A 16,334-nucleotide genomic window follows, 5' to 3' on the forward strand; every position below is an offset into this window, starting at 1 on the left:
GACCTGACTGCCCCCCTAGCTGAGTATAATAAAGGTGATTTTTTTTTACGTTCTACACAACTGCCTCTAATATACAGAATTCTGAAATGTTGTGCTGTATATAAAAACTTACTGGTGGTGGCTGCAGCACATAAGGGAAAGACCTGGTGACAAGATCCCTTTAAAAACGTCAGGCTCCTGAATATTAAATTAGTGCATGGAATGGGCGAATATAGAAATGTTGAAATGTCTTGTGTCCATTTTATGGCTTTTTGCCTTTATAGACAATAAATTTCTTGGAAATAAATAAAGGTATATTATAAACATTATGATGTAAAAGCCAAACCATTTTTAAAGTGACACGTTTATTGGTATGACATTAAGGTTACTTATGATGAAACGTTTCACTGTTTTATGTGAAGACCGTATCTTTTAAAGGTAATCCCATGATTAGTCATTTTGATATCCAGTGATGGCAATATTTTATTGGTTACATAGTTACATAGTTACTTAGGTTGAAAAAAGACCTAGGTCCATCCAGTTCAACCTTCCTCCACCAGTTCTACATTTGGTCACTAAGTCACTTATAACCAACAATGTTTTGTGTACTGAGGAAATCATCCAGCTCTTTTTTAAAAGCTGTTATAGTATCTGCCATTACTACCTCTTGTGGTAGTGTATTCCACAGTCTAACTGCTCTAACTGTAAAGAACCCTTTCCTATTTAGCTGCTGGAATCGCTTTTCTTCCACTCGCAGTGTATGTCCCCTGGTCCTTAGTATTGTCTTTGGAAGAAATAAGTCATGTGCCAGTCCTTTATATTGACCACACATGTATTTATACATATAAATGAGATCTCCTCTGAGACGTCTTTTTTCTAAGCCAAACATATCTAACTTTTTCAACCTGTCATCATATGGGAGGCCTTCCATTCCTTGTAGTAGTCTAGTTAGCCGCCTTTGAACTGACTCTAACTTCTGAATGTCCTATTTAAAATGTGGAGCCCAAAACTAGATCCCATATTCCATATGTGGCCTTACAAGTGATTTATAGAGGGGTAACAATACGTTGGGATCACGGGATCTAATCTCTCTTTTTATACACCCTAAAATATTGTTTGCTTTAGCAGCTGCTGCTTGACATTGAGTGCTGCTGCTCAGCTTATTTGTAATGAGAATACCCAAGTCCTTCTCTTGTTCTGTAGTCTCGAGATTACTTCCAGTTTAATGTATACGTAGCTATAGGATTGCTCCGTCCTAGGTGCATTACTTTACATTTATAATTAAATCTCATTTGCCAAGTATCTGCCCATTCTGACATCTTATCCAGATATTTTTGTAATATTGTACTATCAAGGTCAGTTTTTAATATCCTACATAGTTTGGTGTCATCAGCAAAGACTGACACTGTACTATCAATCCCATCCACAAGGTCATTAATAAAGAGATGAAAAAGAATCGGTCCTAGCACAAATCCCTGCGGCACCCCACTGCTGACTATAGCCCATTTAGAGAATCCACCATTTATGACTACTCTTTGTTTCCTATCTTTTAGCCAATTCCTTACCCAGTTGCATATAGTTTCCCCTAGTCCTTGCTTCTGGAGCTTTAGTATAAGGCTATTATGTGGTACAGTATCAAATGTCTTTGCAAAGTCCAAATAAATCACATCAGCTGCATTACCAATATCCAGGTTTGCACTTACCCCATCATAGAACCCCAACAGGTTGGTTAGACACGACTTATCTTTCATGAATCCATGCTGTTTGTCAGTTATTATATTCTTTTCTGCAATATATTTTTGCATGTCATCCCTTAAAATGCCCTCAAAAACTTTGCATACTACTGATGTCAGGCTTACTGGACGGTAGTTGCCTGCATCTATCCTCTTACCTTTCTTAAATATCAGTACCACATCAGCAATCCTCCAATCCTGATGGTATTACTGATGGTCTATGTTGTTATTTCTGTGTTATTGTTCCTTTATAGGCGAAAATGCTGGACCTAGGAAACCGGCTGCTCCAGGTAGCCCCCACTGATAATGATGTCATATTGTCCACCATTTTACTGGATATTCTAGCTCGCCATGCTGCTCTGTTTGGTCTGGTATGTTGCTGAAACGCGTTGTGATAACAAGAGCTTTATTTGTTTTAATCTAATTGTCACAAATAAAGCATAATTATTCACAAAGAAAACCTGAGATAATAGATCTATTAGCGCTCAAAGGACCGGTTTTATCTATCTACATGGTCTGGTATGTTGGCATAGATTTATAACCGCAGCTTCCAAATGTGAACTGAGCCCAGGCTGTGAAGGGGCACCTGATCTTACTCGCTTTGAGGTAGTAGTCATATGATGAATATAAATCTAAAAATGCCTATCAGACTAGAATGGTACAGAACATCTCTGTCCTGATGGCAAAGTTATCCCAATGCAGTTTCAAAATGTGAAGTGTTTTTCAATTACAGTTTGCCAGCTGTGCATGTCATGTTTTCTCAAATTGATTCTCATGGCTTAGCATCCTGTTTACGAGTTATGACCATGAAGTACTTGATTCTCGTGGGGAGAGCAAATGTGCTGCATGCAGACACCAGGTTATGTGCTTTGCATATAATTTTCTCAGATAAATGGCAGATTAGTATGGCGAACCTTGTTATTATGTCCATCATCATCACTCAGCCAAAGCAAACTTTCCCACTTCTTCTTACTGACAGTCTCAAAGATCCATCATGGAGCACATTAGACAGATGCGGGTATGTTTGTCCAAGGGCAAAGGTATAGTTAATGAAAATAATGCATTTGAGAAAAGTAGGTGGAACGGGCTATCATTAGTGATGGGCGAAGAGTAACTATTCATGTTCGGATTATTCGTATCGAATACCTAGTACTATTCCGGTATTCGTCACGAATACCCAACCTAATGCAAGTCAATGGGGAACCAGAGCATTTTTCTTGCCATTACGAATACTGGAATAGTCCTCGGTATTCGGTAAGCATTATCTGAACATAGATAGGTACTATTCGCCCATCTCTAACTATCATATATTACAGGCCTCCTGACTCGATATCAGGTAGAAGGAATGATGGGGTTATGTTGAATTTCAACCAATATCCTTTTGTCCTACTCTCACCATTGAAAACACATGCATACTTGTCTCCCTATTGGATGAGGGTTTTCTGAGAGTAATCTAAGGTGTATGGCCACCTTTAGACACAATGCCTCTACTTCTCTTTTTCCTCTGCCTCTTCCACTGTCTGTCGCTCTGGGTGTCTGCAACCGAGGAAATATGCATCATATTGAACACACAGGGCCTTTCTCATTCTGGTTACTCTCCGCTTTTCACTTCTGCCCAGATACCTTACCGAACACACGACACTGTTCTCCTCTTCATTCTTCTCACCTTTTCACATTTTATCCTTCATTTCCTCTTTGACATCATCTCCTTCTCTTTGAGTCTCTTAGTCGAAAGTCTTCTTTCTTAGCATCTCCACTTTCTACAAGGTTTCTTACTGCAACCCTTAAAATGGTTTTCCCACAAACAAAGGTAATTTTAAAGTTCATTTTATTCAATAGACTTTGGAATAATACTAAATTCCACAATTGGATGTGTTTAAAACTAATGTTCCTGTGCTGAGATAATCTTATATGTGAGCCCCCGTTATGTACTGTGGAATGGCCATGTCTGACCATACAGGGACATGGTCTGATCATACCATATCCCCTGGGCAGGGGGAAACACAAAAGAGTATAAAGGCATGACAGCATGGGATCATAGCTAATTCTTTTTGTGAGGTAAGATATTTCCCTGTCTGTTTTTCAAAAATGTTTTACCTCAAGGAAAGAATACATTTCTATCACGTGCTGTAATGTCTGTATACTTTTTTATGTCTTTCCCTGCCCAGGATTTGTGGTAGGATCAGACTATGTCCATGTATAGTCAGAAATAACCGTTACACAGTACATAGCAGGGGAACATTTATAAGATTATCTCAGCACAGAAACATTTATTTAAAGATATCCAATTGTGGAACTTATTATTATTCCAAGCTCTATTGACTAAAATTAATTTTAAAATTAACTTTGTTCATGAGAAAACCCCTTTAAGACCATTCCCTTCCCTATTTAGATCTACATAGTAAAGATGTCCTTTAATTCCATATACTGTACATGTGTGTCCTGGTGGTTTCGTTCTCTCATGGGGGTAGCTATGATTGATAATCACACTCAACTTATTCCAATATTTTTTCACTCTACATGACTGAGTGACTAAAGTGTAACCTTTTTGGGAACATCGACATGACGGTTATCTGAAAATCCCGCTTTGGTCTGTAAAGTACAACAAATGATCTAAAGACAGGACTGCATAAAGACAGTCATTTCCTTGGTAAATTTTATGGGTTCCACTGAACTTGTTTTGTCACACAAGCTCCACTTCTATTTTACTTTCGCTTTTTTTTGTTAAACTGATAAATCCGAAGGCCGTGGATTATTTCTCTGCTGCTCTGCGTAATGAGTCCAAAGTTTCAGTATTACATTTTAGAGAGCTGAACTCTGCCTGCCCTGGTAACTCAGGTTCTTACTGTGATAATTGGTTATACCACGTAACACCTATAGTCGTGAGAAAAACTAAATTTACCTCATTTTAAAACCTTCTAAAATACCAGAGTTTTTTTTTATTAGGTACTGATTTCAGGGGTTGTTTGATTTAAAACAAAAATATTTTCAATTATTACATTAGGGCAATGTGAGTAAGGCATTTTTTCTAGTACCCCAAAATGGTCTGAGTATTATCAGTGGGTTTTTTTAGATTTTTTATTAGAGTTTGGTCAATGTTTCAGTTTTTACCATCATAGGTTAATCAATTTTTCTCATGAAAAAAAATGATGGCAGTTTCTCAAGCTTCTCCTATCAATCACTGTTTAAAAATGGACAGAACATGAATGACATCTGAGTGCTGTCTGTCTTACAAGGACCCATTAGTGAGTTTGATCAACTCAGACATGCCTCCATGACTTTTTGTGACCCATGTGGTTCCCAAAATTATTTTGGCACATGAACAGCACCATAGATTATAATAGGTAGGAGTTCTTTCTGTAAAAAACACTGATAGAACTTGAAAATGAAAAATTGACATCTGAATGAGATCTTAAAGGGAACCTGTCACCAATTTTTTGGCCTATAAGCTGTGGCCACCACCACCGGGCTCTTATATACAGCATTCTAACAGGGGTATAACATAAAAAAACACTTTATGATACTTACCTAACGGTCGTGCGGTGGGCCTTATGGGTGTCTCCAGTGTCCGGTGCCGCCATTTTTGTCCATCTTTGTGCTCCTTCTTCTCTAGCCGCGGTGCATGACGGGTTATTTTTTAGTAAAGATCACTCCTGGACGAAGCACGTTTAGGTGCGAAACGCGCGTCAGTGTAGCTGTGGGGGGCCGTGGCACCACTACCTACTAGGACTATTGGTAATGTTATATGTTTTTTTGATGATATTCTTTGCTGCATCCCTGTTATTATTAGATGTATATTATTTAAATACTCACTTTAAAAAGGATTGCAGTTTTGAATGATTATTGACATAGGCTAACATTTTTACTACCGATTTATGGAAGTCCAATTAATATAATAAGTGCCTGGTGCGTCCCACTATCCCATCCGTCCCTCCTGGGCTGATCCATTATTGTTATGTATTTGTTTGTTAATAAAGATGTTGCTTATTGAATCATACATTTTGACTTGCAAATTTTCTCTTGGTGTTCATATAGTTTCTGTGCATTAGAGCCCCCATATATGCATTGTGATTTTTTGGTGTTATCCCTTTAATAGATGTAAAGGTGCAAAGCAAAAAAAAAAAAAAAGTGTCATGTTCATTCAGTCACACACACGACCCATTGATCTACATGGGGATTGTGTATTACCTTATTAATAGGGATGAGCGAACCCGAACTATAAAGTTCAGGGTTCGCACCCAACACTGGCTTTTAAAAATAACCAGTGTCCGAATTCAGAATTCGGGTGGTGTACATACGATACCCACTGGATCAAGCATTGGGGTGCTCAGGTACATTTGGTGCTCGGCCCAGTGTGAGCCGTATGCAGTCTCTGAATGGCTCACACTGGTTTGATAAAAACAACTTTTTCGAATGTAGCGTGTACAAAAAAAACCTTGGCCTTCCTTCCTCAGAAGTGTTTTGTTTATGTGTTTATGGCTGGCTTTATGTGGGCGGAGAGCCAAACTGCCCAATCAGTGACTTCTAATGAGGGTCAAGTCAAGTCCGGGTCCCGAACTTAACTTTATCTAAAGTCCGGCTGAGCCCGGCAAACCCAAACTTCTACGGGTCCACTCATCTTTACTGTTTAATCCTGTAATTGCACTGGAGGAAAATGGAAGACTAATGCGGGCTTTACACAATGCGATCTATCGTGCGATCACATGTGCGATGGTACCCGCCCCTGTCGTATGTGCGTCATGGGCAAATCGCTGCCCGTGTCGCACAAAGTCGTTAAAGTGCCGTCACACGTACTTACCTGCTATGTGACCTCGCTGTGGGCGGCGAACATCCTCTTCCTGAAGGGGGAGGGACGTTCGGCGTCACAGCGACGTCACACAGCCGCCGGCCAATAGAAGCGGCGGGGCGGAGATGAGCGGGAGACCCCTGTGTACTAAAATCTTTGTAAAGTAAAAACTATGTGTAAAAGCGAGAGGAAAGACACTACATAATATGTACTTATGTACAGTAATGTCTTTACCCTCCCTTCTACATATAGTGTGTTACTCTACATGATGTAGCACCCTTTCATTACTTTCTCTATTTAGTGGTGCAGCCTGACCTACAAACGGAATAGTACTGTGCAGTTCACAAGAAATTGTGTAATAATTGTGCTGTACTTTCTACCTACTTTCCCTTGTTAAAATGTAACTTCTTCATCGCCCAATGGTATAACATTTTGTGAAACATCTTTAGCGCCAATATGCTCACTGTACCACTAGATGATTTAATTAAGAAGTGTAGTTTTTAAATAGGCTCACTTATGGCGGATTCTGTGGTCCTGAAAGCTCTGCCAATGTGACATGGCACCCCACCCACAAGTCATTCCAGCTAAATCTACACTCTGATATAGCTCTTCTTCCCTTTTGACCTCTGTACTGTATCTGAAAAGTAGTTTCCGATTGCACATGGGATATTGCCATACTCAGTCTACAAAATGTGTTATACAATTGCTCCTATTTTCTCCTGTTACCCTTGTAAAAATTAAAAATTGTGCCTTTAGCATAATCTTTGTTGAAAAAAAGCGTAATATTTCATTTTCACTGCCCAATGTTATAAAATCCTATGAAGAATCAATGCGTTCAAGTTGCTCTCCACGCTTCTAGTTAAATTCTTGGGTTGTCGTTTCCAAAGTGCAGTTACTTGGGGGGGGGGGGGGGTCGACTGTTTAAGATAAATTTGGGGCTAAGGCAACATTCTTGTGGGAAAAATGTATTTTTCCATTTTCATGGCTCAGCTTCATAAAATTCTGTGAAACACTCGTGGATTGAAAGTGCTTATCACACCTTTAGATTAATTCCTTGAGGGGTCTAGTTTCCAAAATGGTGTCATTTGTGAGGGGTTTGCAATGTTTAGGCACATCAGGGGCTCCACAAACTTGGCATGGTGTCCGCTATTTATTAAAGCCCATTGTAACGCCTGCCTGGTTCCATAGACTCAGACGGGCTGTAATGGATAGGCTAGAGGGAAACCACTTCACCAAGCAGGACCCCCAGAACCCTGAAACCCCTATACAGGGATTTGGAATTACACAGCACCCTGGAGATTCCTACCTGTGGAAGGGAAGCAGTCCGAAAGAGTAGTCGTCAGGCAGGGTCAGACCAGGAATTGTAGAACAGGGACAGAATCTTTAGGCAAGGACGTAATCAGAAAACGTAGCAGAGGTCAAATCTGGATCGGGCAGCGAGGTACATAAACAGTAGGCAGGAGATGTAGTCAGGAAACAAGCAGACGTCAGAATACCAGAATCACAAAACAGCACAGGGCAGCTAGAATATCAGAACTATCTCTGGCAGTGGTCACCAGACAGGACAGGAATTAAGAAGGGTGTGGTGTCTTCCCATTGGCTGTAGCTGAATGATGATAACTTCAGCTGGAAGACACATGCCACCTATAGTCAGCCAGTGGTACTGCTGATCCCAAGGAAACCCAGCCCAGTGGATGAGCGAAGCCTCCACCCACCGGCGCCGCTGGCATCGACTCCTCCCCCATCACCAGCACCATCAACGGAAGGAACGCCGTGTCGATCAGAGTAGAAGTCGCCGGAGCAGACTCTGGTGGTGACGTAACACCCATTTTGCATTCCAAAAGCTAAATTGTGCTCCTTGCCTTCCAAGCCCTGCTGTGCACCCAAACAATAGTTTTCCTCCACATATGTTGTATCAATGTACTTACGAGAAATTGCACAATATATTTTTCCTTTTACACTTCTGAAAATGCATAATTTGGGGCTAAAACTACATTTTTGTGGGGAAAAAGTAAAATATTAATTTTTTCCTTCCACATTGCTTTAATTCCCGTGAAGCACATGAAGGGTTAATAAACGTCTTGAAGAGAACATGTCATTTGTAAAAATGCTATTAACCTGCAGATATGGGGTTAATTTGCAGGTTATTAATGTTTGAGTCCTGCCTGGTGCATGTACATTCCGACTGCTGGGAGGAAATTAACTACAATCCTCTCGGCAGCATTCCTGTTTCAGTCGCGGGGACGGCGCCAGTGCAGGTAACTAATCACGCGCCTTCACCGCCGCCGTGACTGAAACCAGAATGCTTCCGGGAGGATAACTTTCTCCCGGCTTCGGGGCTCTCAGTGCGGGTGCTGAGCAAGAATCAAATTCTATTAACCTGCAGATTAACACCTTATCTGAAGGATAGTAGCATTTTTACAGGTGACAGGTTCCCCTTATATGTGGTTTTGATCACTTCGAATGGGGCGTTTTTTTGAAAATGGGGTCACTTTTGTTTTTTTTATTACATAGGCTCCTCCAAGTCACTTGAAATGTGACATGGTTACTAAAAAATATGGTTTGTACAATTTGTTGGACAAATGAGAAATTGCTGATAAACTTTTAACCCTTCCTAACAAAAAAGTTTGTTTAAAAACTAGTGCTGATGTAAAGTAGACATGTGGGAAATGTTATATATCAACTATTTTGTGTAGTATAACTATTTTGTTTAAGTGCATAAAAATTAAGTTTGAAAATTGTGAAATTTTCAATTTATTTTTTTTTGTAAAGTTTTCATTTAAACAAAGGCAAATCAGATCAAGAAAATTTACCACTATCATAAAGTACAATATGTCACAAAATAAAGGTCCAGTCACACTAAGCAACTTGCCAGCGATCCCAACAACGATAGGTATCGCTGGTAAGTTGCTAGGAGGTTGCTGGTGAGATGTCACACTGCGACACTCCAGCGATCCCACCAGCAACCTGACCTGGCAGGGATCGCTGAAGTGTCGCTACACGAGTTGCTGGTGAGCTCACCAGCAACCAGTGACCAGCCCCCAGCGCCGCGTGGGAGATGCTGCGCTTGGTAACTAAGGTAAATATCGGAAAACCAACCCGATATTTACCTTGGTTACCAGTGCACGCAGCTACACGTGCAGAGAACAGGGAGCAGCGCACACTGAGCGCTGGCTCCCTGCTCTCCTAGTTACAGCACACATCGGGTTAATTACCCGATGTGTACTGCAGCTACATGTGCAGAGAGCAGTGAGCAGCGCACAATGCTTAGCGCTGGCTCCCTGCTCTCCTAGTTACAGCACACATCGGGTTAATTACCCGATGTGTTCTGCAGCTACATGTGCACAGAGCAGGGAGCAGCGCACAATGCTTAGCGCTGGCTCCTTGCTCTCCTACTTACAGCACACATCGTGTTAATTACCCGATGTGTGCTGCAGCTAAATGTGCACAGAGCAGGGAGCAGCGCACACTGCTTAGCGCTGGCTCCCTGCTCTCCTAGCTACAGCACACATCGGGTTAATTAACCCGATGTGTCCTGCAGCTACATGTGCACAGAGCAGGAGCCGGCACTGACAGTGAGAGCGGCGGAGGCTGGTAACAAAGGTAAATATCGGGTAACCAAGGACAGGGCTTCTTGGTTACCCGATGTTTACATTGGTTACCAGCCTCTGCAGAAGCCGGCTCCTGCTGCCTGCACATTTAGTTGTTGCTGTCTCGCTGTCACACACAGCGATCTGTGCTTCACAGCAGGACAGCAACAACTAAAAAATGGCCCAGGACATTCAGCAACAACCAACGACCTCACAGCAGGGGCCAGGTTGTTGCTGGATGTCACACACAGCAACATCGCTAGCAACGTCACAAAAGTTGTTCGTTAGCAGCGATGTTGCTAGCGATGTTGCTTAGTGTGACGGGGCCTTAAGTCTCAGAATCACTGGGATGTGTTGAAGTGTTGTAGAGTTATAACCTCATAAAGTGATGCTGGTCAGATTTGGAAAATGTGGTTCAGTCATTGACACATAAATTGGCTCGGACATTAAAGGGGTTTTCCCACAAACAAAGTTCATTTTAATCAATAGATCTTTGAATAATAATAATTTATGCAATTGGATGTATTAAAAAAAAAAAGTTCCTGTGCTGAGATAATCTTATAAATGTGCCCCTGCTATGTACTGTGTAATGGCTGTGTCTGACTGTACACCAGTGTTTCCCAACTCCAGTCCTCAAGACCCACCAACAGATCATGTTTTCAGATTTTCCTCAATCAGGTTTTCAGGATTTCCTTAATGTCGCACAGGTGATGGAATTACTCCCTGTCTAATTTTGAGGAAAACCTGAAAACATGATCTGTTGGTGGGTCTTGAGGACTGGAGTTGAGAAACACTGCTGTACACGGACATGGTATGGTGATACCACATCTCCTGGGTCGGGGAGGAAACATAACATTTTTTAAAAACAGGCAGGGAAATGCTTTACCTCACAGAAAGAATCAGCTGTGACCTCATGCTGTAATGTCTGTATATTCTCTTTTGTTTCTTCCTGGCCCAGGAGATGTGGTATGATCAGACCATGTCCCTGAATGGTCAGACACGGCCATTACACAGTACATAGCAGGGACACATATATAAGATTATCTCAGCACAAGAACATTTTATATAACACATCCAATTGTGGAGATTATTATTATTACAATATTTATTGATTAAAATCAACTTTGAAATGAACTTCATAGTAAAACCCCTTTATAAGCTTGACAAATTATTGTAAGTAAAATGTTACAAACCTATAGGAATATGTATATAATATGGTTGTGTTTAAATTCTTACTGATTGTCATTTTCTCCTGGTTCCTAGTAACATTCTGCCTCTTTGCTGCACTATTTGAGTTTTGCCGACTCACACCGTGTGTTATGTGTGGACCGGAAGATGTTTCCCTAATGTAAACCTATGAGACTAATTAGTGTCTCATAGACTTACATTGAGAAAGTGACTTCAGCTACAAACATAAGACGCTTTGTGAGCCATCTTCTCTGAATTGTAGTAATGTGGCACAGAAGAGGTCCAGAACGTCGCTGGGAACAGGAGAAGACAGCAATCTGTAAATATATGAATATTTTCACATTAAACATCATATATATTGCTAAAAGTTTAGGGAATAAGATACAGTGCCTGCAAGTAGTATTCAACCCCCTGCAGATTTAGCAGGTTTACACATTCGGAATTAACTTGGCATTGTGACATTTGGACTGTAGATCAGCCTGGAAGTGTGAAATGCACTGCAGCAAAAAAGAATGTTATTTCTTTTTTTTTTTTTTTTTTAAATTGAGAAAAGTTTATTCAGAGGGTCATTTATTATTCAACCCCTCAAACCACCAGAATTCTGTTTGGTTCCCCTAAAGTATTAAGAAGTATTTCAGGCACAAAGAACAATGAGCTTCACATGTTTGGATTAATTATCTCTTTTTCCAGCCTTTTCTGACTAATTAAGACCCTCCCCAAACTTGTGAACAGCACTCATACATGGTCAACATGGGAAAGACAAAGAAGCATTCCAAGGCCATCAGAGACAAGATCGTGGAGGGTCACAAGGCTGGCAAGGGGTACAAAACCCTTTCCAAGGAGTTGGGCCTACCTGTCTCCACTGTTGGGAGCATCATCCGGAAGTGGAAGGCTTATGGAACTACTGTTAGCCTTCCACGGCCTGGACAGCCTTTGAAAGTTTCCTCCCGTGCCGAGGCCAGTCTTGTCCGAAGAGTCAAGGCTAACCCAAGGACAACAAGGAAGGAGCTCCGGGAAGATCTCATGGCAGTGGGGACATTGGTTTCAGTCAATACCATAAGTAACGTACTCCACCGCAATGGTCTCCGTTCCAGATGAGCCCGTAAGGTACCTTTACTTTCAAAGCGTCATGTCAAGGCTCGTCTACAGTTTGCTCATGATCACTTGGAGGACTGAGACAGACTGGTTCAAGGTTCTCTGGTCTGATGAGACCAAGATTGAGATCTTTGGTGCCAACCACACACGTGACGTTTGGAGACTGGATGGCACTGCATACGACCCCAAGAATACCATCCCTACAGTCAAGCATGGTGGTGGCAGCATCATGCTGTGGGGCTGTTTCTCAGCCAAGGGGCCTGGCCATCTGGTCCGCATCCATGGGAAGATGGATAGCACGTCCCACCTGGAGATTTTGGCCAAGAACCTCCGCTCCTCCATCAAGGATCTTAAGATGGGTCGTCATGTCATCTTCCAACAAGACAACGACCCAAAGCACACAGCCAAGAAAACCAAGGCCTGGTTCAAGAGGGAAAAAATCAAGGTGTTGCAGTGGCCTAGTCAGTCTCCTGACCTTAACCCAATTGAAAACTTGTGGAAGGAGCTCAAGATTAAAGTCCACATGAGACACCCAAAGAACCTAGATAACTTGGAGAAGATCTGCATGGAGGAGTGGGCCAAGATAACTCCAGAGACCTGTGCCGGCCTGATCAGGTCTTATAAAAGACGATTATTAGCTGTAATTGCAAACAAGGGTTATTCCACAAAATATTAAACCTAGGGGTTGAATAATAATTGACCCACACTTTTATGTTGAAGATTTATTAAAATTTTGGGTTTTCCATAGACATTCTGTAGGTTGTAAAAAGATTTGCTATTACTGCCAAACATAGCTTAACCTTGCTAACATTGAACCAGATATAAGGTTTTTGTAGTGCAGAAGTGGTTCGGACGTCATAGCCTTTCTGGTGTATACAGTGTCTCCACCCATATCCTGTCCACCGCCATTAACTTGAGAACAGCGGAAGTTATAGGCATATAAGTGGTGTCTAAGTATAGTAAAGTAGCCATGCGCTACGCAATGTAACAACTATACCGCCACCTGGTGGAAAACAACGGAGTTAGTATTTTTATCTCGAAAACGGAACGAGATAGAGAAAAAAAGTGAATTACAAAGTTGTAGGGCATCATCAATTCAATACGAATCGATACCTTGCATACAGAAATGCTATGATATGAAACCCATGACCTCCTAAAACACTGAATGCTGGTCACGCATATGGCGCTCATTTAACTTTGGTGCTCAACGTGGCCACCGTCAGCTGCAATGCACATCTGGACTCTGGACAGCATACTGTATCTTGCTGCACGTTGTGCAATATGGTAGGTGACACGTTTGTACAAGCATCTGTGATACATCGTTTTAGGTCCTGCAATGTTGGTGGAGGGGTCGCATACACCTGCTGTTTGATGTGACCTCACAGAAAGAAGTCCAATGGGGTCAGGTCAGGTGAGCGTGGAGGCCACTCCACGCAGCCATCATACCCTATGACTTGTAGGAAGGTCTCCATGAGTTATCGCTTCACGTCCGCAGCCTTGTGAGTTTTACACGCTCTAATCATAGCATTTCTGTATGCGAGGTGTCGATTCGTATTGAATTGATAATGCCCTACAACTTTGTGATTCACTTTTTTTCTCTTATCTCGTTCCGTTTTTGAGATAAAAATGCTAACTCCGTTGTTTTCAACCAAGTGGCGCTATAGGTGGTTTCATTGTGTAGTGCATGGCTACTTTACTATACCTAGACACCACTTCTATGTCTATAGCTGCCGCCGTTCCCAAGTTAATGGCGGTAGGCAATATATGGGTGGACACACTGTATAACTCATAATGCTTTACTGGTGACGCTACCTAGGTGCACTCTACATCCCCAGTCTTACCTATCTCCCCTGCAGAGCTCCCACTTTTCCATTCCTTGCAGTAGAAACGCTATGTACAAATTGCCTGTTTCAGAATGTCCGACTATCCCAACACATTGTGTAGTAGCTTGTAGTCCTATGCACAAATTACACAATAGTTCTCTTTTACAACCTCTATATGCCTTAAATGGGGCTGTAAGGGGCACTTCTCAGAGAATGCAAGGAACTGGATGACTTTCTAGTCACTGGGAAGGCCTGGTGAGGGTAATCTGCCTGCCCTACCCTAGAGCATGTGAAAATATTTTTTCGATAATACAGCTTTAATGACCCTATTAATATATAGGTGTTCATGTTTTTGCCTGTGTGCTTTTCTTTCTGAGTCAATCTAAAATAGCTTTTTGTTCTTTTTTTTGTACTTAAGATAAGGCTGTGCCGGTATTCCATGAAGCTGACTCTGTACAAAATAATTATACCTGTACGCTGGTCTAGTAGACACACCAAAGCCGCTTGTGTGACCTATCCCTTCGTAATGAAAGTAAATTAGTGTAGAGCGAAATAATTTCCGCCTGTGTGGCCTGTGATGAGGATTAGCAGATAGGATAGAAGTGTGACGCCTGATGTTCCTTGCCTGTGTATGGAGGGAGTATCGCATTTCTGCTGTTACATGACGGTACACCAGGCCGAGCTTATTTTAGAAATGGTGTGTGCAGGGGAGGAGAAGAGCAGGCTTTTTACATCACCATGGGGCTGAAATTGTTGTTTCAGAAGAGAAAGCAGCTATTAGCTGTGTGGTAGACGTTCATTGGAGGCCGAGATGCTAATTAAATTGTGCCTTTGTGTCTCTGTCTTTTCCAGTGTGCGCAATCTTACTCCAAGTTTCCAGTATAAATCATTTTCATTTGCTATTTAGTATTCTTGCAAGTCACGAATATGAGTTTAGTGCCGTAGTCTGTTCTGATGGTCTCAGCCATGTTTTCATCGATTGTTTAGTCAGGTACCTTTTCAGTTTTCTGAGGAGCGTTGACCATGTAAGCTTTCTGCTGCGTTGATTTGTAGTACTCCTAATTATCCTATTCCTGAAATCTTTACAATTTACATAAATTTGCATAAGTTATCAATGCAAATTAGCTCTCCCCCAGAAGGAAACAAAACTATATATTTGGTGTCACATATTCCGCTTGCTCCCACGCCTGAAGCTTCATCATGGACATTTCATTCAGCTAGCCAAATACGAGGGGCAAAGACTCGGACTACAGATGGGCGTCTGACATGGCAAATATCGCTAGTCATGTTACAAGTCTTATTAGAGGATCAAACTATGACCTACAGGGTAGCGTCCACCAATAAGTGGCACTAACAAGACAGTTTTTCATCCACGTGGAAGAGGGCAAATTTGCCTGTTTTTTCCATAGAGCATTACTAATAAGACTCCTTATTTACCTGAGCGGATCACTGCTTTTGTTTTACTACATGTATGATTTTCTGGATACCAGTTTTATGGTAGTAGTGTGCCAAGTGCACTATGAGTCTGGTCGTTTCTATATGGATTTGGGCTTAGCTATAAAGGGTGCAGAAGTAAAAGTCACACCCATACCATGGGAGGGTCTGAAGTTCCTTTGCAACATAAGGAGACAGCAACGATGTAAGTTGTAGGTAGGAGCCACTGTAACAGAAGCTATATATTACTACTCTGCCTATAGGAAATAATGTAAAGGAAAAATATCCTCAGATTTTAAAAGTCAAGTACAGCTCTGCATTAGAGTTGTTGTGAATCGATTTGCAGGATCCAGTCTAGCTGCCAGGTCGGCGATCTTTGGCCACTAGACGGGAGCCTTAAGAACCACCTCCTACTTGACTTAATTCGCGGCTCTTCCTTTCATTAACCGGCTTGGTGACATTGCGCCAGGCTTGATAATCATAAGAAGAGCTGCAGATACCGGGAGACAGGAAGTGGTTCTCAGGGCTTCAGTCCAGTGGCCAAACATTATTGATCTTACCACTGGACTGGGTTAAGTAAATCAATTTGTACCAATTCTATTCTGCATGTTTCAGATTTTGCTCTTTTACAATACCTGAAGCCATCACTAGATTTTAATTTCAGTACTTTTCCAATGATCACAATTGGGTGGTGGAAGGCATAGTG

At 41.6% G+C, this 16,334-nt stretch overlaps 1 protein-coding gene across 2 annotated transcripts in view; it reads left to right on the top strand.

Annotated features, from left to right (window-relative positions):
* The window catches only part of MAML3 (mastermind like transcriptional coactivator 3), a 413,137-nt gene that overhangs the window by 127,238 nt on the left and 269,565 nt on the right, over positions 1–16,334 (top strand). The window lies entirely within an intron of this gene.

The sequence above is a fragment of the Anomaloglossus baeobatrachus genome, chromosome 1 (genome assembly GCF_048569485.1).
Source record: "Anomaloglossus baeobatrachus isolate aAnoBae1 chromosome 1, aAnoBae1.hap1, whole genome shotgun sequence".
Classification (NCBI taxonomy): Eukaryota; Metazoa; Chordata; class Amphibia; order Anura; family Aromobatidae; genus Anomaloglossus; species Anomaloglossus baeobatrachus.